At 46.4% G+C, this 24,647-nt stretch overlaps 1 protein-coding gene across 2 annotated transcripts in view; it reads left to right on the top strand.

Annotated features, from left to right (window-relative positions):
- The window catches only part of NARF (nuclear prelamin A recognition factor), a 527,845-nt gene that overhangs the window by 462,990 nt on the left and 40,208 nt on the right, over window positions 1-24,647 (top strand). The window lies entirely within an intron of this gene.

Below are 24,647 nucleotides of genomic sequence, written 5' to 3'. Positions count from 1 at the left end.
TAAGAGGGCTCTGAAATTTTACCTGCATCGTACACTGGAACTCAGGTCTACTCGACAACTGTTCATCGCATATGGTCCGTCGACGAGAGGAGAAGCAATCTCTAAACAGGGATTGGCTCGATGGGTCTCATCGACGATTGCGTTTTGTCACTCCAAGGCCGGAAGGCCACTGCAAGGACATCCTAGAGCCCATTCTACAAGATCAACGTCCTCCTCAGCAGCATTATGGGCAGGAATTCCGCTGACGGACATATGCCAGGCTGCGGCATGGTCAGTGCCCCACACGTTTACCCGCCACTACTGCCTTGCCAGGCAGCATGCGGACGAGGTGCAGATGGGAAGAGCTGTCCTGCGCCATCTGTTTCAGTCAGGTAAGCTCCACGCTGTGGAGAATCTGTTTTCTACCTTTTGATGACAGTATACTTTATGTGGCTAAGGTTATATGAGTTAACTTATTCCTGCTGTACATATGCATTGTTTATTATGGTGAGGGTATATTACATTACATTCTCACCGCCGTTTCAGGTGTTACTGCTATACAATCTATTCTAAGCATGTGAATCCATGAAAGATCCAATGCTGGAGAAGGGAATAGTTTCTTACCTGTAACTCCATTTCTCCAGCATTGGTATCTTTCATGGATTCACATGCGCCCGCCAGCCTGTATTTGATTAATAAGTTTAACCCTTCCTACTTTGGAGGGGCCGAAATCTGAAGGGGAGCCGCGGGGGCGGGCCTCTTATACTGGGACGGCCTAGGGAGCATGCGTAGGCGGGTCCTAAAAGGACGTAGATAGGACACAAAAGTGTTGGAAGTTTTCCTATAGGAAAAGGCTATATATGTGTACCGAGGGGTCCCAGTCTGACGACGGGGAATATTCTAAGCATGTGAATCCATGAAAGATACCAATGCTGGAGAAATGGAGTTACAGGTAAGAAACTATTCCCTTCACAGCTGCCAGCCAGTCTCGTTCTATGGTAGAAAATGTTAGAATAAGGCAGCTAGAGGCCTGCATTATGCTCCTCTTATGGCCCCCCTTTTTTAGCCCTGCAGAGCGTGTCGGCTCCCAGGACACAAATAGCAACTCAAAGATAGTAAGGTCTGGAATGTGACTCTTCCCCCATATGTAGCTCGCTTACAAGAACAGAAGCACGATGTTCTGTTCAACAAAGAAGTCTGTCTCTACACTTAAATTGCATATTGTTGCATATTGTTACTAGAATAGATATTTGAAGGTGTCATATTCGTCGATATTGTCCATCATCACACTGAGTTCAAAGAAACCCAATAAAGAGCGGTGTTAACATGTCATAGCTGATTATAAGATGTGCATTTTGTATTTATGTAACTGATTTATGTAATTCGCTCTCTTGCGTCCCTCGAGGTCTAGAGATACACGTTGCGGGGCGTGAGACCGAGTTGGCCAACTGAGACTCTTTTGCTTTGCAATAAACCCTAGCTTTGGGAATTCAACCTCGTGTCTGGCGTATCTATCGTGTGTGGTGACTTGCCTTGTTTCCATAACTCGAGGGACCCCTAGGGGCCCCTTTCAAGATGACACCCGAACAGGGACCCTCCCCACTTGTTCCATCGTGTACGTTGTAATTGAGTAAAGGCGGAGAACAGCGAGGACGGGACGATCGAGCCGGGATCAAGAGGTGTTCGGGGCGCCCTGTAGAAGTGATGAGAGATTCCTTTGCAGATCTGCACACATCTGATCCCTGATCGACGTACCCGGCTAGAGAACAAGGAGTCGAGGGTCCCGAAACGAGGCAGAAGCCAAACGCCGGCACAACGTCATTGGTTGCGTCAGTATACAGACGAATTGTGTCCTGGAGGACAAATTGATTTATCAGGTGAGTCCTACCCCGATTTAAAATAACCCTGATATTGGTTGAGAGTTGACTTTGCAAAATCAAACGCCCTAGGTAAGGTTGATTAACCGAGGGGAGGTTGAAACATGCCTGGGGTATTGTCCACCCTAACAGGGTTTTTCCGCTGCGGTAGACAATCTTTGGAAGATGGCCAAATTGCACCACCTGGGGGAACGCCGGCGTATGAGATGTATGTGAAGTATGGTGTGGGAGCGGTAATATTCTGTGAGACTTGGCATAGGCAAACCAGAAAGCAACAAGACCATCAGTGGCCGATAAATGGTAGTTTTGAGATAGCGAGAATAGATAACCTGGAAAGAGTGTTGATAAGAAAGAAAGCGCGTCCTGCAGCATTTGATATCGTTAAGGACTGGAGAAGGGAAGCAATGCTCCGACTTGGAAGTAGAGCGAAGCATGCGCGCAGGCATAAATCGAAAGGTGAAGTAGCGGAAGAAAAGGAGGAGGAGGAGTGGACTGAGAGTCTAAGGAGGTCAGGTAGACGTGACCAGTTGAATATAGAAAAGATATACCCACAACGAGAATTGCACATAGCAGATGAATTGATAGAAAACATATTGATCCATACAAAACAAGGCCCAAGATCAGAAGCGAAGCCAAACACGCCAGTAACAACTGCTCAAGCCCCTCCAGTAGCTCAAGCGCTCCCACAGCCCGCGCACGTAACACTTCCTATTATCCAACCAGGCCCACAGCAGACACTCCCCGCTCCTGTTGTCCCATCCGCACCTCCCGCCTTAGATACAGACTCTGTATCGTCCGTCCCTCCTGGGGTTGAAGTTAAAACCGCGGGGTCGAGAGGCGGGACTGAACAAAGTAGATGCACAAGGGTAAATCGCAGCGCGATCAGCAAGGAAAGGAAGGTGGAATTGCAGAAACAGGCAGAGATGTATATAGACGGGAATGATGGGATGGCAGCATTGGCCTCAATGTATAACTTCCGAAGAAGCAACGAAAGACAGGTAGTGTTGGAATGTATGGATGAATATTTGGTGGAGAGATGGAAACAGTTAATTGGGAAATTAACACTGCAGCGATTGTTAGATTTGAATGCATTAGCACGCTGTAGAGAAAGAGATGAAGAAGTAAAGGAACATGTTTATGGACTTTTTGAACTTAAAAATGAATTGAATAATGATTATGCTGAAATGTTTACTGCACCTGGGTACAGGGGTAAGGATATCGGGAGAGATAGGAAGGAAGCGGTAGAGCCATATATACGACGACGAAATTCAATGTCGTCAGTACAAAGGGGCGACAAATTGAAAGTATGTATACGAGAGGCGTTAAAATGGATGTCGAATCCCAGTATCCCCACAATGGACATACATGAGATATTTGATGAATATTCCATGCCTATGAAAAGGAAAGCATTGCAGTCGATGGCTGAACATTTAATAGATAAAGATATAAAAAGCGACAAAGCCAGCCCCCCCGAAATAATTGCGATATATAAGAGCACTAGAGCGAGGGACAGGAGAAACCGCCCTATCGCTTGATTTAGGAATATTGTTGCACATGAGAGAAGGGGGAGGGACAGTGAGTGCGGCATTTCCTATGAGAGAGGTCCCACCTACCTTTGTGCCCAAAGTAGAGATTCCCGCAGCGGGCACCGTAGCGGCGCAGGTAACACCAGCCCATTATACCGCCCAATATGTGCATGTCCCCTTTTCCAGACAGGAGGTGAACAACATAAAGCAGACGATTCCCGATATAAGAAAGAAATCTGCAGGGTTTTACAAGGAAGTAGAGTCCTGCCTACAATCATCCGTGCTTACCATGGGTGACATAGACCTAATATTCCCAGTGATCCTGCCAAGAAGACATATGGAAGCAAATAAGAAAGGTGGATGACGTAACGACCTTTGGCGCCACATGGCGGATTTGGTAATAGAAGACAGGAATAAAGCGGTTGGAGGAACACCGGGAGCGAACCTGGTAGCATTACCAGCACGCATAGTACAGAAATGAAAAGAAATTGTCCCAGAGAAAAGAATTCAATGGGACAAATTGACTGCATGTGTACAAGGCAAGGATGAGTTAGCTACAGATTATTTTAATAGGTTTTGAAGACGTATTTACAGACTTCAGTGGGCAGGATGTGAGCTCGGAAGCGGGGAAGAGGCTATTTGTTGACAAATATGTGAGGGGGTTAAAACTTCCAATCCAGAACCTAATAATGACATCAGAGAGTGCATGGCAAGCAAAAACGCTGGGCGAAGTATTACACATGGCCCAATATTATGAGAACAGAGTGAATGCAGAGAAAGAGGAGAAGGATAGGGTAAATCTGAAGACACGGGTGCTACTGCAGCAAGTAGCAGGACATAATAGAGGGAATGCACAAGGAAGGAGTAATTTGAATATGCATGGGGGGCCATTGGGACCAAATCGGTGTGCGTACTGTAAGGAGGAAGGACACTGGCGAGCGCAATGTCCACATCTGTAGAATAGAAATGGGTCTGGTCAGAGAAGACAGCACAAAGGGCACCAAGGAGCGAATGGACCAAATAGGAATGCTATGCAGCAGCACCACAATAATGGAGGTAATCAAAACCAAGCCCAAAACCAAAGTGCTCCTAACCAGAATCAGGGCCAGCAAAACCAACAGAATGGAAAACCAGAGTGGGGGAAATAGAGGGAAGAATGGGAACGTTTTCGATACACAGCCAAATACGTATTACAGTAATAGTAGTGATTGCACATTGGATGATGTGTTATTTCCCCAATAGGACAGCCCAGGGCAGGGGTCGGAACCAGTGTCTATTCCCGTGAATCAGAAAGGACCCTACGTAGAAATGAGTCGGGAATGAGGAGCACCGCTTCCTTGTAGATACAGGGGCGCAAAAGTGTTCAATAGACCATCACTTGGTTCCGGATATACCACTGTCAGGGCAAAAGAATGTTTCCGTAGGGTTCGCAGGCACACCAGTCATAAACCCAGTGTCCCAACCAGTCCCAGTTACCATAGGACCATTCACTGAACATTGTCCTATTCTCCTAACATAAAATTGTGGGGAGAACCTGTTGGGATTAAATTTGTTGAGAAAGTTAGGTGCAGTTACACATTGCACGGCAGACGGGGTGTTCCTGACGATTTGGCCACAAGATGCCCCTGTGTCAGAATTCATGTCTGAAGCTTTATTAGGAGAGTTAAGTAAAGTGCCAACCTGTATATGGGCAATGCATGATAATGATGTAGGATGCTTGAAAATAGAGCCAGTAAAGATCATTTTGAAAGAGGGTGTTACACTGCCGCGAATTCCCCAATACAGAATTTCGGCTGATGGTGAGAAAGGATTGAAGAGTATTGTTACAGATTTGGTGAAATTAGGGGTGATTGAAGAAATTACAGGCAGTACATGCAACAGCCCGATTCTTCCAGTTTATAAAAAGGGAGGCAATGAAGTACCATACCGTTTCATAATTGACTTGCACGCGCTGAACAAAGTAGTAGATCCACAATTTCCTTTGGTCCCAGACATCACTACAATATTGACAATGGTACCTGTCTCAGAAGAATACTTTAGTGTAATTGATCTAAAAAATGCTTTCTTTAGCATACCGGTGGACAAGGACAGCAGACATTTGTACGCGTTCACATTAGGAGGACGATCATTTACATTTACGCGGATTCCGCAAGGATACACAGAAAGTCTGAGTATTTACAGTAGAGCATTGAAAGAGCAGCTACACATGCTAGAATTACCAGTGGGTTGCGTACTCTTGCAATACATAGATGATCTGTTGTTAGCTGCTGACACAGAGGAGATTTGTAAAGAAAACACTATATTAATATTGTCACACCTAGCGGCACATGGCCATAAAGCTAGTCTGAAGAAATTTCAATATAATCGAAAGGAGATGGCCTATTTGGGCTACCTATTTTCGAAAGAAAGGAGAAGGCTAATGCCAGAGCGGATAGAAATCATTTCTTGTATGCCTATTCCAAAGACACAGAAAGGAGTCAGAGCCATAACATGCATGGCTTCGTATTGCAGACAATGGATCGGTAATTTTGCGTTAATTGTGAAACCGATGGTGAACTTGACTAGAAAGGATGCGGTCATGCCTTTACAGTGGGATGAGGAATGTCAGAGAGCGTTTGATCAATTGAAAACTGCATTGTGTTCTGCTCCAGTTTTGGGCACACCAAATTATGAAAAGGTTTTTAGACTGTTTGTGTGTGAAAGTGAAGGATGTGCATTGGCAGTTTTGACACAGGAACAAGGTGGAAGAAATAGGCCGTGCGGCTATTTCTCTTCCGCGCTGGACCCTGTAGCGCGCGCACTACCACGATGTTTGCGATCTGTCGCGGCGGCTGCTGCGTCGGTGAAACAAACGGAAGGGATGGTATTGGGGCATACTTTAATTCTGATTGTGCCACATGCCATAGACGTTCTATTAAATAGGACACAGACGCAACACCTCAGTTCTGCTAGACTGACAAGATATGAGATTATCTTGTTCGCGCCCCATATCCAAATTATGAGGTGTAGCGCTTCGAATCCTGCAGAATTAATGCCACTGCCCACAGAAGAAATTAAATTGGTGACGATTCACACCCCCCCCCCAATGATTGTTTAATGGTTACTGAGGAAGAAACGAAGGGACGGGTTGATTTGACAGACACCCCACAGAAAGAGCCGGACGGAGAGTTATTTTGTGACGGCTCTTGTTTCAAATTACCTGATGGCACGACTACTGCCGCCTACGCTATCACTACCCTAGAGAGCGTAGTAGAAAGCAAAAGAATCCCCTACAACTCGGCACAAGCCGCAGAAATAATAGCATTGACCAGAGCCTGCGAGATTTCTGAAAATTTTAATGTGAATATATATACTGTCAGTATGCTTTTGGGGTGGTTCATAACTTTGGTCGACTCTGGGCTGAGAGAGGTTTCTTGACATCACATGGTGCCAGAATTCAACATGGCCCTTTGATTGTACGATTGCTGTCTGCACTCACGTTTCCAAAGCGCCTAGCAATAGTTAAATGCGAGGCACATAAAAAGGTAACATGCAAAGTAGGAAAGGGAAACGCGTTTGCAGACAGAATTGCGAAACAAACTGCCACTGATTTAAATACTAAGATGATGACAGCCCAGTCTGAGGAAGTGCCCTGCATGATAGAAGATGGAATTGCCACGGTCAAAGAAATACAGGCCGAAGCCACGGCCGATGAAATAAAAGGGTGAGCTGAGGGCTCTGCTGAATTAGATCTGGTGGGTTGTTGGGTGGACAAGGGAACTAAAAACTGGATGTTGCCAAATTCTTGTGACTGCAATGGTCACAATGGCTCACAGCCCTACTCACATCTGTGCGAAAAAAATAATACAGCACCTATCTACGGTATGGCAGAATGTAAACATAAAGAAGAATGCAGAGAGGTTGGTGCAGAACTGTATCACGTGTTTACAACACAATGTAGGAAAGGGAACAGTGACTCCGGTAGGGAGTTTTGGTCCGCCCTATATGCCTTTTGAGGTAATCCATTTTGATTTCATAGAGATGGAGAGATACCAAAACTTAAAATATGTTTTAGTGGTGATCTGTGCATTCAGCAAGTGGGTGGAGGCATATCCCTTAAAAGACTGCACAGCGATGAGTACGGCGAAAGTAATGCTTAAAGAATATTTTTCCCGTTTTGGCTTGCCCCGTGTCCTATGGTCAGACAACGGTCCACACTTTGTGGGTGCCGTGATATTAGATATGTGCAGGTCTCCAGATTAAAAAGGGATTTCATTGTTCAAGACATCCGAGTTTGGCTTGCCTTGTGGGGAGGCACAACGGGATCCTCAAGTCAAAAATAAGCAAGATATGTGCAGGAAGCAAGTTGAGTTGGGTGGATGCATTACCAATAGCGCTATTATGCATGCGTACGTCTGTACAGGCTAGGACTGGGCTCTCCCCGTACGAAATTGTAATGGGGAGGCCGGGAAATGTTTGGTGCGCACCTCAGCCAAAACGACTTAGTGAGGTAGAACATCCTGTGCTTGGTACTTATTGTGGCCTTTTAATGCAGAAATTGCGTTTGATTCATCGGCAGGTGCAGGAGGCTCTACCAGTGAGATACACTGGTCCGGGTCACGCGCTGGAGCCAGGCGACTGGGTGCTGCTTAAGAATTTTGAAAGAAAATCGTTAGCTCCCAGGTGGCGCGGCCCCTATCAAGTACTCTTGGCAACGCAGACGGCGATACGGGTGGATGGACGGAAGGCGTAGATCCATGCCACCCATGCCAAAAAGATCCCATCTTCGCTGAAAGACTTGCCTGACCCAGACAACCGGAAAGAGACAGCGTTCCCAGAAACGAAAGAAACTGTTGAAACTGTTGCTAGTAAACTGCCACCAAATCTGCCCGAGCGAGAAGTGAAACTCGAAACGAAGCCTGAAAAGATTGCCAAAAAGGGGGAAGGGCAAAGAGTGCCCCAACGTTGCCCAGCAGAATCTGCATCACTGTTGGCTGACACGAAATCTGCATTGCAAATACCGGCAGACACTAAACGTGTACCCCTTTGGCGCCCACCAGCACTTGCCAGCACGCCAAAGACCATATCTGCATCACTGGCACGGCGCACACCAGCACCTGCCGTAGCGCCACAGGCCGACTTTGAGCCTGGATCTGGAAGTGCACCGGCACTGTTCACGGATCACACAATACCAGGAGTGAGGCGATATGATTTACGGCCTCGAAAGACAGTCATCCACAGTTCTTTGGTGCTTATGTTAACCTCTGGTTCCGCTCATGGACGGAGAAGGAACTAGAGGTGTAGAGGAGAGAAGCGTGAGAATTGTGCAAATGGGACAATTCGAGACTCACGGCTCCTCGGCGTGATCATAAAAGTATGTGTGTCCGGAACCAGAGCGGACAAGCTGGGCGCACATGGTACTAAGGCAATAGATAACTGAACAGAAGTCCTCTGAGCAGTATGAGAAAGGACAAGTGATCTTGCCTAAAACAAATAAGCAAATCCAGGCTATAAAGGGCTGGCAGACTGAACTGTGACAATTCCGTTGAACTTACTGACATCAGGACAAGTGCAACGAAGAGAGATATCCACGACGAACTTTAATCAGGAAGGGCGACGATGAGAAACATGTCTGGACCGGTTCCATACTCCTCCTGCACCGCTGCTGAGAATGAGTTAATTATAAAGACTGTAAACTTAAGGAAAACGCATGGTAAAAAAAATGGTATGCTGGCATTGACAATAATTAGTGCTTCATGAGTGTGGTAGCACCAATAACGACAGCCGTAGTAATAAGGGTTGTGGAGTCTATACACCCATTGGGAATGTTCTTACCGATTATTAATGTATCCACTACTGAAAGCCTGGTTAATGTGATTACTGGTACCTTGTCCCCAATGGAAGAGAGACATAGAGAGGGGTATGGGAACAATACATTATTACTGATTATGAATATGACACATGCAATTCTAAAGAAAAATAATTGCTGGGTATGTGCCCATTTACCGCAGCATGCTGGGAAAGGAATAGGTTGGTATGTACAGCCATTACCATTAAGTTCTGCATGTAGTGCTTCTTTAAGTGCAATGTTCTATGGGAAATGGAATAAGAGTGGTACGGGTCAATTAGACAGAACAAATATGAATGAGTTTGAGGAAATAATTGAGGCCTGTGAGTTGTTCCATATTCCATAAAGCGCGTGTGATGATCCCAGAACCTACGGCTAAAAGTACGCGAAAAATAACACGACAAAATAGACAAGATAGATTGTCCCCTCCAGTGAAAACATCTTTAATGGACGTTTCGTGTAAGGACAGATGGGAACAAAGATGCAAACCCCCCTTCTTACACGGTGAATTACAACCCGTGTCCCTTTTTTGTCTAAAAAAGAAAGGCTCCTATTCAGTAGGAACATTTACTAGATGCATGAATACAGCGGTACTAAAATGGGAAACAGAACCAGTATATGTAGGAGATCCTGTCTATTTTATATGTGGAGAAAAAGCATATCCTTGGTTGCCCAGAAACTGGGGAGCTACATGTTACCTAGGTCTGCTGTTCCCGGGAGTGTTCCTCTTGGAAACGGCAGACATGGCCAGACTATCCAGATCTAGACACCGAAGCAGTAGCGAAGGTGTTTTGATGGCGACGGACGTAGCAAAATCCTTCGTACCATTCCTGTCCCAGATAGTAAACTCCTATAACATAAGGCAGCTGTCTAGAATACTAATGGCTACGATAAATATAACGACAGATATACTATTCAACATGACGTTGGAAGAAAAGGGAATTAGGTTAATGACGCTGCAAAATAGAATGGCACTCAATGTAATCCTGGTTGATTGTGGGGGAATTTGCAAGATTGTGGGATCAGTGTGCTGCGTATTTGTAGATGACTACTCCCCTACGATTTTTAAAGCAATAAAGAATATGCATGTCCTAAGCTCCGAACTCCCTACTGGAGAAGGGGGCTGGGGAATAGGGTCCTGGTTTTGGGGAATACTGCGTTCTTGGGGATGGAAGTTGATTGCAATATTAGTAGTAGTGTTTGGAATATTCATAACGTGCTGTTGCATATATTGCCTAACGATAGTTTGCACTGAGATGACTGAGGGATGTACCAAGGGTTGTATGCATATGATGACAAAAAGAAAACAAACTTATGACCGGGATGACAGAGGCACGAATGTAATGAAAACAGTGAAAGAATGAATGGCTATAGATATTAATGACGACGATGATTCTTATAGTAGTATGCAAAATTCAGCGTCAGGTACTTCAGACACATCGTCATCAGAGGAGGATACGATGAATGAATGAGACGTTTGGCATACGGCCAAAAGGAGGCTTTGTCGGTCTAGAAAAACGGACACCTCTCATGATTGACGGCAAACGTATTTTGGTGGCCGTGGGCCAACCGTCTCATGTACATAACGATAGAAATGCAGGTTTCCAAGTTTGACCAATGGGCGGCCATTTTGATGTAACAAGAATCGCCATTTTGCTCTTTAACAATTGCTCATTGCTGTCTGTTCAAACTGCTTCGCAGCTTCGGTTTGCCAATTCTGCTTATTCTGCTGACTGTTAACATTGTTGTCTAAAACGTGAAAGGGCGAGGCTAATAAAGAGTTCGCTGAAACGCAACGTGGGCAGACCAGAGAGGAATGCCCAGCTCCCTCCCGGGTGTAGCCTTGAAGGAGAGCCGCAGGGCGTTTAATCATTTCACAGCTGCCAGCCAGTCTCGTTATATGGTAGAAAATGTTAGAATAAGGCAGCTAGAGGCCTGAATTATGCTCCTCTTACGGCCCCCCTTTTCTAGCCCTGTAGAGCGTGTCGGCTCCCAGGACACGAATAGCAACTCAAAGATAGTAAGGTATGGAAGCTTGCTTACAAGAACAGAAGCACGATGTTCTGTTCAACAAAGAAGTCTGTCTCTACACTTGCAAAATTGCATATTGTTACTAGAATAGATATTTGAAGGTGTCATATTTGTCGAAGTTGTCCATCATCACACTGAGTTCAAAGAAACCCAATAAAGGGCAGTGTTAACATGTCATAGCTGATTATAAGATGTGCATTTTATATATATGTAACTGATGTATGTAATTCGCTCTCTTGCGTCCCATGAGGTCTAGAGATACACGTCGCGGGGCGTGAGACCGATTTGGCCAACTGAGACTCTTTTGCTTTGCAATAAACCCTAGCTTTGGGAATTCAACCTCGTGTCTGGCGTATCTATCGTGTGTGGTGACTTGCCTTGTTTCCAAAACACGAGGGACCCCTAGTGGCCCCTTTCACCTCGATCAGGGTCCTTTCCCTCTTCTTGTTGGCTTCCTCTGTAATCTGGATTCCTCGCCACGTTGCTTTCCCCGCCTCCCATACCGTCATCTTTAGGACCACTCCCGTGTTATTCACTTTAAAATATTCCCTGATTTCGTTCTCCATTTCGGTCTTAAAGACCGGCTCCCTTCAGAGTGTTTCATTGCATCTCCATCTGGAGCCCTTGCACGGGCGACTCTCCCAATTTAAATCTACCATGACCATGACATGATCAGACCACGTTACTGGGATTATCTCCGATCCCATCGCTACCTCCCTCAATTCCTCAGTGAGATATACGTAATCAATCCTGGTAAATGTTCCACGTGGGGCAGAGTAGAAAGTTTAACCTGTCTCCTCTAGCTGGAATCCTCGCCAAGCATCCTGTAGTTTGTGAAGGTCTAACATTTCCATAACACCAGCCCGACTGCCCTCCACTGGTTTGCGTGTGCTGAGGTTCCCGACCTTCCTATCTAGTCTGGGGTCCGCCCATAGGTCAAAGTCTCCACCGAGGATTACATGCCCCATGGCCTCCATCATTATTTTGGGAAGTGTTCTTGTGAGAAATCGGGTCTGCCCCGAGTTGGGGGGAGTACACCATGGCAAAAGTGATATTTCCTTTCTGTACCGCCCCTACCACGAGTAAGGCTCTTCCTTCCATATCCTCCCATATCTTAGTCACCTCGAATTCAAGACTCTTTTGAATGAGGATCCCCACTCCCGCCTTCAAGGGACCGGAGCCCCAGTGTTTGGTCCCCATTCTCGGATTCAAGATCCTCCGTTCCTCACCACATGCATACTTTGTTTCCTGTAGGAACATCACATCAAGGAACGCCCTTCTAAACTCCCTGCCCACCAGAGGCCTCTTGGTCGGTGAGTTAAGCCCCTTGACGTTGAGCGTGCCCACCCTGAAGAGTTGGCAACCTGGAACGTATTGGAACATCCACAGTTTCACAGTATCGTAGCTTAAAGAGGATCCTGTTCTTACCCTTCTAACCCCTCCCCGCCTTCCCCCCCCTTTCCCATCATCCCAACCCCCTGATGGCGTCTGACCCGGTCTAGATCACCAAGTCAAGTACGGTTCACCAGTGGAGACCGTTACCTCACGGTCCTGAACAAATATTAACCAAAATAACATTGAGCCCCTCCGTTTCGATCCCCCCCTCGAACTTGTGCTTAAACATAAACTTCCTATTCAAACCAACATTTCTTATATTGCTCAAACCTCCTTGATCAACATGTCCCTCAGGTCGGGAACGTGGAGATTCGCATAACAATTTGTGCGTCAGATTCTCAGCTAACATGATGGCGAATCTTTCCTCGTACAGGCGCAAGGTGCAGCCACAGGGTAATGTGTTTTGCATCGTCTGTAGTGTTCAGTCAACTGCGTCAGGGGAGGCATTCCCCCTTCAGAACTTCCTGGAGCCTGGTATGCGCTCCCTCCTCAGGCCTTTGATGGCCCACTGTCTTTCGTCCATTATCTTCACTTCCCGGTCTCGCCTCTGTGTTCACCCAGTAAATCTACCATACAGCTCTTGATCTCTTTCTCTAACCTCAGACTCTCTTTCTTGCCTTCCAGCTCAAATGTTAGGGAGAAGGGGTACCCCCGTCTATATCGGATTCCCCTTTGTTTCAACCATTTTGGAAGTGGGATGCACATCCGCCTGAGAGCCAAAGTCCGGGAGGACAGGTCCTGGAAGATCGTTACAATCGTCAACTCTAAGGCGACCGGTCCACTTCATTTGGCCTTCTCCAGTATCCTGGCCTTGTCCTGATAATTGTGGAAACGAACTAGAGCTGACTTCGGGCCACCTGCACACCCCCCAAACCCACCCTGTGTATCATTTCAATTTTTGGTTCATCAATGTCATCGTCCACAAAGAGGAGTTTCATTATGTTGATTATGTTGTGGAGCGTCTTTTCCAAGTCCCGATCAGATTCCCCCTCCTTTTCCGGGATTCTGAAAAAATATAGGTTGTTCCGCCTCTCTCGATTTTCCAAGTCCTCAATCTCGAGACAGAATTCCTCTTCTCATTCTTCTATATCGGCAATCCTGTGGTCCATTTGAGACTCCAAAGTGTTCAACGAGTTTTGGTTATTTTCTACCCCTTCGAGTCTCTCCTCCATCTTGTCCATACTGTGAGTGATTTTTTTTCAATTTTGCCACCAATATTCGGCCCCATGTTTTTGATTTCATCCAATAGAGCTGCGACCTCTCTGCCCCTGGGGTAGTTATGAGTGGATCTTGGCCGGTTCCTAATGCTGGGCAAGGAGGAAGGTATTTATAGGGTGCCAATTTCTGACGTACATTCATGGATTCCGAGACAGTGATATTAGTAGGAGTATATAGGTGCAAATGCTTTGCCAGTAGCAGGACTCGCTCTCCTTTTTTCCGGTAGGGCAACTTTAGCTCAGCTCAGTCCCGATGGTTCTCTCCCTGGAGGAGGGCACACGCCCCAAACGACAATGGGGGCCCAACCCTCACAGGCTCAGATGGTCCAGGTCTCCACCAGCGTACTGGGTTGCTTGTGGAAAGTTATGTCTGTGGGGGCTGATACACAGGGGATCACGGAGCGAACTAGTGGAAGGGACTTGTATCCGCAGGTCGGCAGTCTTGTGCTCTTTGTATTCTCAGCAGGGCCTGGTGGTTATAACCCGCTAAAGGGTCTATCTTATATACAAGGTCGGGCCATCACCCCCTTTGGCCCCTGTTCACTGGGCTGGTTTGGGGTTCAGGCTGGGGATCCTGACTTGGTCTTGGCGAGAGTATTCTTCTATTTGGAAATCTTGTGTCCACTCTGAGAGTGCCGTTGTGTAGGCGCAGACTTTGCGGGCTCCTTCTTAGTCCTTAACCTCGTTCAGGGCTTCCCTGGATGAACTTTAGTCGTCAGGGTCTGGAAGGAGGGCACACGCCCCAGAACCTGGGGGCCCAACCCTTCGTTTCCTGGGATCACTTGTCTGCCCTGGTCTGACACTACGGCACCCAGGCGAGGGGTAACCTAATCCTTCAGGAATTACCTGGTAGAAGCCCTGTTTAATGCGCAGAATATGTCTCTCCACCGGTGGCCACCAGGCTCACTCAGCCAGAGGGTGGGACCCTTGATGGCAGCGCAGGCTGCTCCCCTCGGAAGTCTTATGCGAGGCCGAGTCTTTTGGTCCCTGAGGTTGCTGCAGCTTGCAGCCGAATGAGAAGGTTGTCCTTAGTCCTTCCCAGTGCAACTGGGGGTTTTAGGGTGGTCCTCACCAACCACAGCCAGTCGGGGTCAGGTGTCGCCTCTTGACTGGTCTCCGACCTATTCAGGTTTTGGGGACGCACAGTAATTGTGTGCCCTTGAGGTCTCCCACGAGGTTAGGATCCAGACTGCCCAAGGAAGGTCAGAGCGATTCTTGCATGAGGCATGAAGTGGGGCTGTCGGCTGGCATTTCTCCCCGGTGTTCACGTCCCCTGCGGGAACTAGCGTTGCTTTTAAACGGCACTGGGCTCTTCTATGGAATCCGGAGGCCAATGCCTAGGCAAGGTTTCTTTCATGGCGGCCGGGCTGGACCGAGGAGTTGCCGTCCTCCTGTGGTCACCTCTACCTCGCTCGTTTATTCAAACAGCCCTGCGGACTGGGCTTGCTGTCTATCGCGGCCGCAGAGGGGGCTAGCCGCTCCAAGAGTGGGTCTGTGGGTTTGCGCGTCCTGGTGATTCCAGGAGGGGAGAGCGGACACTGTAGAGCAGCTCTCAGTTCTAGAGGGTGGCGCACTGGGAGTCCCTCGATCGAGCACTCTGGCTCCCGCTAGCTCTTCTCTTGGCTCCGACCTTGGGGAGCACGGTGTTGGGGCAAACCTTCCTCTATGGAACGCAGCTGTCACCTACCGCGGGGAAGGAAGGGCAGGCACTCCATCAAGCGTAGCGTTTCTTGGGCAGTAATTACTGATTTCCCACACAGCCCAGTCCGTGTTTCTGTGGATCGGCTCCCTGTCCTGAGACAGGGCCAGGCCATTTCTAGTCTTTCCCTTTCCTCAGTCTGGGTGTGCGGGTGAAGGGATCGCCTCTCATCTGGCTCATTTACCCAGCCAAATGCGATCCATAGGGCCGCAGCTTTATGTCCTGACAAGGTTCGCAGTGCGTGGCACGTGTGTTCCGCGTTGCCTTCCCCTGCAGACACAGGACTCTGGAAAGTTTCTCCTGTTTCTTGACAAAAATGCGTCAGTTTTTCTCCGTTCTTTCACCCAGTGGCAGGGAGAGGGGTGTTCATGTCCCTCTGTGCCCTGTTTTTCCTGGGGTGGGGGTCTCTCAGTGGGGGCACAAGCCACGATTTGGACTTCTGGGCTAGGAGCTCACACAGAGGTGAACTTCATCCGTGCGCCCCCTGGTGGCCAATCCTGCAATAGCTTTTTGACCAGATGTACTCCGTTGGGTCTATTAGTAGAAGCTGAAGTTCATGGGCTTCCTCTAGAACATGTCTGCAGGCAAAGTCTTACCTACTGAAACCTTCTGAAATTGATCACTCTATTCCAATCCCACTCAATAATGACTGCATGATGGTTCCTTCGTCTGTTGGGTTTGGTGGCGGACCTGTGTTTTGCCAGTGTCTGTGGCCAAATTGCAGATGTCGCACCCAGCTGCTCCTGGCAGCTTGTTGGAGTCTGGCATCACACTCCTTAACCAAGGCGTTTACCAACCCAGTCATGGCTTCAGCAGGATCTTCAGTGATGGGCAGATCACAGGAACCTACTAGGCTCCTCATTCCAGGATCCTTCTCACCAATTCATCATCACGACAGGATGGCGAGCAATGCTGGAGGATCTCCAGATCCAGGAAATGTGGGAGGAGGACTCTAAAGGACTCGAACTTAAATGCAATCTTCCTGGCCCTACAGTCATTCCTGCCAGTAATAGCAAGCTCCAGAATGTTGATACTGACAATGTGGTAACAATGTTTTACATCAGCAAACAGGGAGGCACCAAGTCGGTCAAACTGTATGCTCTAGTAGTACACTTATGGGAGTGGCCACTCAGTCACAACATTAATGTACATGCAGCTCACTTAGTGGGAACAGACAACCTTCAGGCAAATGACCCGAGCATTCAGTCAGTCGCCAAACATGAGTGGAAACTGACTTGTCATATTCTCCGGGAGGTGTTCGCTGTGACAGGCACGCCCCCTGTGGATCTATCCGCAGCAGACCAAGTATATCCATTACACCTCATGGAAGGGCAAGAGGATCTCTAGGTGTCTACAAGGGGAGGTTTGCTCTGAAAGGCTGAGTAACCCCCCACACTCCCAGTGGGACTATCAACAGACCACCAAGTGTCTTCATTACGCCTCATGGAAGGGGAGAGGCTCTCTAGGGGGATGCCTTGTTGATAACATGGAACAACCAGTTTGCATACGCGCTTCCTCCGATTCAAAGGGAGGATAGCTCGGGGGCAACCGGCTCGCCTTGGAAGCAAGACGACATGGAGCAACACAGGTTCGATCTCCTGATCCGTGCTTAGAAACCTCTGGGTATTAAGCGTGTTATAAATAACCTATCATCATCATCATCAAGGGTACTTCAGAAATGTGCAGCTTCCCGTCTGAGCAAGCTCTTTCTTGTAGGCCTCCCTGGCTCCAGAGGGATTGGTTTTCAGACCTACTTCTTATGGCAAGTGGACCACCTTTCCTTCTCCCCTTCCTTCTGGCTCTGTTCTGAGGGCTCTGAGCAACCTTCCATACCACAGTTTTGTAGCCTGTCTGTGCAATTAAAGAAGCAGACCCGCCATAAACAAATCAGTACGGCATGCAACGTATTGGAGCATTCCAGCCTGATCTGCCAGGACTGGCCAGGACCTTTCTGTATTGAAACATATGGAACCCCAGACAAGTTTTGGCCTTGTTGTGCCTTATTAGTGAAGTGCAGCATGGTTTCTCATGGAGAAGCGAGCAAGAGACCCACATCTAGAAATGCCCTCTTTCACATAGGGAGACAAACTATAACCAAAAGCTATGATAGGTGGAAGGTTTTATATTCATGTTAGCCACTGGAAGTGCTCTGTGAAACGTATAATGGCATGGTAGACTAAAAAATTATGATATAGAAGTTTACCCAGTGCAATGCTGTTGGTTTTTGATTCATTCCAAACCTTCCAACCATCGCTCTTCATTTTTACGCTGTTAGTGGCTGATCGGCAAGGAACCTTTAAAGTCAGCATGCATCCTTTAAGCTGCATCGATTACTAGTTGTCTGTTTTTGAGTTCAAGTATATTTGTACTGGTTTTCTAAATTAGGAGTGTGAGTGACTTTATGCCATAATTAAAAATTGTACTCCCATCTAGAAAAGAGTACACAATACCACCAATATTATATAGAGCCCTGATTGTGTCCATGCCTCTGGGTTAAGAAACGGATTGTCGTCTAGCACTGTTCACATTGAGTCCGACCTGTTTGCTGTAGATCTGTAGTGCTTTGGGATCGGCCTCCTACTGTGCACTTTGTGGCACACCTTCTTTTCATGCTCTACATACACGGTTATGATAATGGAAGGAAGTTTCACAGTGCCATCCAAAGTATTCACTTGGAATATGAATCAAGAAGGTGAGTAAACCTTATTTCTACAGGCACCCTGGCAAGTGAAATCATTCCTTAGGAGTCTATGGACTAGGTTGGAGTTATCTGAACCCTTCACTGTATCAACAGTATGAAGTACTAGAGCCCTCTCTGTACCAAACAATGACACACAAACTACAACTAGCCCTATCTAAGGTGCCTGGCAGACCTACTGTATGGTCTGGACACAAACCTGGGAAATGTATACAGGGCTATTTAGGGCCCATCCGTAAGCTATTTTGCACCTTATCCAGGTACTCCCGTAGGCGCTTTATTGGGGATGTGCACCATATATATTCCACTTGCACAGTCTGACAGGTCTAATCTTCAAGAAGTTCCCCTCTATCTCCTTTGTGATGCCCTTCACTGCACTCAGTTGCTTTTTTCCATAGGCAAAGGTTGCTCCCTCATTTCATCAAAGCCTGAGAGCCGCAATAATCTGATGTTTTCAAAAACCTCTGAATCCATGCATAAAGAAAAGAGACTCTCTTTTGGCATTGCTGAGTAGGACATCAAAATGGGTGTTTGAGTCCTGACACACCAATGGAAGCACCTGTTAGACAGTTCAGTTAAAGATGATTTATTCATATTTAAATCTCATTAAATCAGTATATAAAATAGGATACATTGCAGTATAAAAAACATTCAGCTAACAAACGCAAACTCCAGTAAACATTGTTAATTACAATTTGATAACATCAGATATGAATCAAAATAGTTCGTTCATCGAATATCTGTAAATATCGACTCATGCAACGTGAGCCTATTCCACAATCTTCTGAACAATCATATATACAAGATACCATCCTTTGGTTAGAGAATTCCTTTAATAAACCTAAACAAATACTGCCGTGCTCCATTAAAATTAGTTTCATGGAATAAACATTACATAACATGCATAGTTAATACACTAACAAACGCCAAATGGATTACCAAAGCGTATTTTGCTGTGCTTACTAGTTTGTTTCAAATTTGATACTATCGAGTATTTATAAAATCAGGCAATTTCCTAACGTGGAGCTATATTGAGACAAATGCTTTTGTCATACTGCTGTGTTGAGCCGAGAGACTAAAAACCTCTCTAAAGTACAGAACAAACGAAGTGAAGTCAATAAGCATTGGTGGCAAACAGTTCAAGTATTTTCCTCCCTACAAGACAGGAAATGCTTCATTTAGTAGTAGTACTATCTGTATTGGTAGACTTCCAGAGCCGCCCTCATACTGGACAATGACTATTGCACCCGGTGCTCAGGCAGACAGTTCAATCTTTTCTACAAGAGCTAGATCACCTCAACAGGAAGAGACATTGTTCCAAATGATTTGCTCCTCAGAAACCCCTGTCGTCAAGGAAATAATTTCAGATGTTCCACTGTCACTTCCTTGCTCCTCCATCGCCTTCGTTGATTAAGGTACCTTCAGCTACAGAGCAAATGGTGGCTCTGAGGATACTATCACCTTGCTCAGGTTACTCCTGCCAAACCACAAAACAAGCCTACACCCACAGGTGACTTGTCTGAGGTGGTGGACAAGGACCTTTCTAAAGTAAGCAAAACCAGATACTATTCTCAGCACTTGTAACTTGTAGATGGGGAAGTACATTACCAAATTCGAGGGCACCTCCCCCCACAGACAAGGGACTCATTTAGAGCAGGCAGTGAGAATGCCAAACCAAGCGGCCATGGAAGTCTTTTGGTCAGTAGCTGGAAGTGCTTATAGTAGCAAGAGACATTGCCTGGGCCTTAATATCCATGCCATGCGAGCACATGGTTTAAAAGCATGAGGCTGATCGCAGAGGTGCCGTTACATTCTTGCCCATTGTCTGGTTACAATATGTACTTAAATTGTACTGGTGTTTACCAGGACTGACACCCGTGGCTTGTTTTTCAGAAGTGGCACTTAGTACCTCCATTCCATTGCCATGAACACAATCTGCGTTATTCATTTTCTTTGCAACTTTATACATTTTTATTTTCACTGTGAGTGAGGGATATGTGTGTGTGTGTGTGCGCGCGCATGCTTGCACAGGCTGCGATAGGTCAGCTATAGGAGACGCACAAGAGAAGAAGTGTGGACACAACTTTAAATTAAAGAATACCTTCTCTAGGCCCTATATCACTAAAATGGAGATCCTTGCTCTAAAAGAAAAAAGACGAGTCCTCATCAGGAGGGCGAACCAATACACACAGTATATTACTCTGTCAAATGTAAGCTATCCAAACCTTTGTCCTACCATTATAGAAAAGAAAATCTTAGTTTTAACTTAGAAGAGGGTTACTGTCCCCCTGGGTTAAATCAGTGTTTGCTGGTTTTCTGACCCTTACCAAAGAGTTCTCAAAAAGGTATCTTCCAGCTCCTGGTTTGATAGTTCCACTGAGCCAACAAAAGTGTCTCTTCCAAGTCTTGCTTTGGTAATTCCGAAAAAACAAATAACACAAAAATTGTCTGTTTTTATCCTCACTTACAGCTTTATCAACTAGTCCGAACAGTTCTTGTTTTACCCCCTTCACAGGGCTATATTAAGCCTACTGTGTTATTTGGGTTTATGGGTATCGGTATTGACAAAACACCACTCTCTTCTTGTTCTTGTTTGGGTACTCCAGCTCTCAGCCGCTGGTAGGCTACAGGATTGCTTGACCCAACTTTGGTTCTAGCTTTTGTCCTAGTTTCTTTCAACCCCCTCTCGTGTATAAGCCCTGTGTAGGCTACAAGCCTCTTGCTCCACTCTGCTTGCAATTTCTCTTGTCCCCTTTTGCGGTCTTTTGGTGATTAGTCCTGTGCAGGGTGAGCTATGGGCCTGTGTGGCCCTGGTGTGTACTTGCGGTTACTCTGTCCCCTTCTGGGGCTTTCTCGGTATAAGCTCCTCGGCCATTTCCCCTTCTTCCAAATTCCTGCAGGAGATGCACAAATATTCTTTAATAGTTTGGCCAATGGAAGTATATCTTGAAATGGCACAAAAATGTTGGCTTTACCCGAAACTTGTGACCCGATCACACCTGTCCAAAAGACTACCCATCGGATATCACTTCCCATGCAGTGCCTCCAATAAAGAACCAAGATATATCTCGACCCTACCCGAACCTTACTGCCCATGTAGCCTCCTCAGATCTCGGACCAGTGTCTTATTACAGCATCCAAAGTTGAGACTACGTCATGGAGTAAGACCCTTAGATGTTAAGACCACCAGAAGGTGGAATAATCTTCCTAAATTAATGAGACTGTAAGCACACTATTCCAGTTTAAAATACTCTACACATGTTCAAGAAAACATTGCAGAAACCACATAATACCACTGTCGCCATGTCAGTTTTTCAAGCTCTTTATTCTCCATTTGAGGACGTTTTTTTACTTGGGAGTAAATAATTTGCTTGAACCTATTAAATGCAAGGTTTAGCACGATGTGTAGCATTACTAACTCCCTTGTTGGCGACGGCCCTTGAGGAGGTCCGCCTTTTAGCTAATATCTGATATTCTGTAAGGACTTTGGGCCTCATCACAGTTGGGCTTTGTGGTAAAAATGCAGCACTAATAGCGTTACCGCTTCATTACCGCACCGCTCAATTGCGAGTTTGGGGGAAAGTTGGACGATTCACCTCCAGCACTGAGCTAGGGTTATTGCTTCGGTAATTGCACCGAAAATGCCCCATTGAGTTCTGTGGACTCCGAAAAGATGGGGACTTAAATGCCATTTGCAATCCGGCGGTAATAGCACCAGATCAAGTGGCAGTAATGGTAATTACCTTGGCCGGTATTACTTGTGATCTTGTGATGAGGCCCATTGCCCTCATGATAAAATGTAGCATTTATAACGCGCCTGTACATAAGTGTTTCTAGGTGCGACAAGATAAGGAGGGGGAAACAAAGGGAGGACAGAACAATGATCTTATTAGGCCTTGTGTCATTAAGATCGCGCAAGCGCTGGGTGGGCCTTGTGTCATTAAGATCGCGCAATCACAGGGAGGCGGGAGGGGAGAAGTTTAAAAAAAAAAGGGGGATGGAGAAGTGCAAAAAGGGGCGGGGGAGTGGAGAAGTGCTGCTAATTGGAGGGTGCAGCCAGCGGGTGGCACATAAATGCAGAGAGTGAACTGTAGGGTTACAGATACAGAGTACAAGTGCTGGGGGGGCAAGAAGCAGTGCAAGGTACAACTTGATAGGCAGGGACCTGGGCTCAATTTCAGAGGGTTGTCAGGTGACTAGTGCGTGTACAGAGGGGTCATCAGCAGGGGAGAGGAAGAGAGAAAGCTGAAGTGAAGAGGAAGATCTTGAGTTGCTTCCGGAACTGAAGATGGTTCTGCTCAAGTTTGAGAGAGGCAGGGAGGCTGTTCAAGAGGGAGGCCCCAGACGAAGAAAGAGATCTCCCCCCCCCCCCCCCACAACTCTCTGCTTGGAAAAGCGGCTGACCCTTAGAGTTGGAGGTGGATGAGCGGAGAGCTCGATGAGCTAGATACTTAGGAAGAGAGAGTTGGAGCTGGTGCAGACCCAGGCCGCAGAAAGCCTTGTGGACAATGCAGAGGGTCTTTAACTTGATCCTTGCCACCACTTGGAGCCAAATAAGCGGTTTCAGAGCTGGATAGATACGATCCCTGGACTTGAGGCCAAGGACAAGTCTTGCAGTACTGTTCTGTATAAGTTGTACAGAGATTAGAGGCAGGAAGATTTAGAAAGAGGCTGTTGCAGCAGTCCAGTCTTGAGAGGACCAGATCTCTGGAGACAGTGAGCTTCTGGGGGACCGTGAGGAGGGGAAGAATACCTTTGAGGAGGTGCAGCAGATAGTTTGACTTCTTAGAGATGTCAGAAATGTGAGGAGAGAAGGAGAGGGTGGAGTTGAAGATGACACCCAAGGTTCTTAGCCTCACAGGTAGGAAGAGGACGCAGTGGATGGCCAGGGAGAGACGAAAGGAGGGAGTTGGTGTTTCCGATGAGGAGGCTCTCCGTCTTACTGGCATTAAGGCAGAGATCATTAGCGGCACACCATTCCTGAATTGCAGACAGACTTGTTCTCCCCACCCCTGCTGCTTAATTGATTTGTTTATACATTGTTTTGTGTTCCTTACCTTACCACCAATTTTTTTAACCATACTTGGCTATCTGCAACCTTTTTCTTTACCTGTTCCTTCTACCTGTTATCCCCCTCTTGTGTGCACTTTTAAACTACTTATTGTAATTTTGCGCTTTACATAACGTCAATAAAATAAACATGAGGCGATGGCGACATCTACTGAGCAAGGGCAATATTATCATTCCTCTTTTATTGACTTTTAGCGTGCAGGGAAATCTGGGCCGGAAACCTGGAATGGACTCAGGCGTAAGTGTAAATTGGGCTGGGTGTTGGGTTGAAAAAAGGTGACTCGAGGGATTTACAGAAAGGAATAAAATCGGGAATTCGACAAAGAATGGTGGTTTTTCGGGTGGGGGAGAGGGTGTTAACAAAAAAATTGAAGCCTCGATGCATTTTCGTGCGCGTTTACATTTCTTCACTGTATGCTGCAATGGACAAGTTAATTTTGTATCGGATAACTGTATTAACTTTCCGAGGTAGAGCTTACATTACTGTAGGGATTTGAAATTATCCTGCATCCTAATGGAACCTTTAGTCAGTGTCTTGATTGACATTGGAGTGTTAAGGGTTAGAATGTTTGTGTGACTGGGGTTCTATGTGAGTCAGTTGGGAGATGTAAGCCTACCTGGGAGGATGCAGGTGTATGTTGCCCTGAACCCAGATGTACCTGACATTATATGACCATCATAATGTACTGGAACTAAATAAAGAAGTTACTGAACTTCACCTGAGGTCATGGTCATCTATTTTGGAATATGTAATGAGACTAGCAGAATGTTCTCAGTTAGGAGTGATGAGGCAAGTGCATTGAACATGGGGTTGTTTGTGTGCGTGTTGTTATTAGCCATTATGGTTAAGTTATCTACTTGTGTTTTTATGTCCCTAAGGAAGGGAGATATGTAGGGATTTGGTATTATCCTGCATCCTCCCAGGTAGGCTTACATCTCCCAACTCGATTACCCATTGCATTGCTGATGTTTCCGACTGGGGTTTGTTATTCTAGACGGCCTTGACATTAACGGCGGTAATGAAGTTACCTTTTTTGGAGGTGGAAATAAAATGAAAAAGAAAATTATTTATGGGAAAGATCTCCTAGCTCCGTTTTCTACCTTATTTTTGGAATCCACTTTTTGAAGAGCCTCACACCAAAAAGTATCTTAACTTTTCCCTCAACATGCTGTAAGAAATGTTTAGCATTCTACACCTGAGCGTAACTGGCCGAGACCGTGTACTGGCAGTTATGGGCCCTGAAGGCCCATGTGCTCCAATGGCGTTTCCTGATATTTACGGGCCCATAATCCTCCGTGCGGCCCGAGATCCAGGTCTATAAAGTTAA

This window comes from Ambystoma mexicanum, chromosome 3q (assembly GCF_040938575.1).
Source record: "Ambystoma mexicanum isolate Mex_15411 chromosome 3q, UKY_AmexF1_1, whole genome shotgun sequence".
Classification (NCBI taxonomy): domain Eukaryota; kingdom Metazoa; phylum Chordata; class Amphibia; order Caudata; family Ambystomatidae; genus Ambystoma; species Ambystoma mexicanum.
Note: the sequence above shows the minus strand (reverse complement) of the source record. Positions and strands in the feature narration are given on the sequence as shown.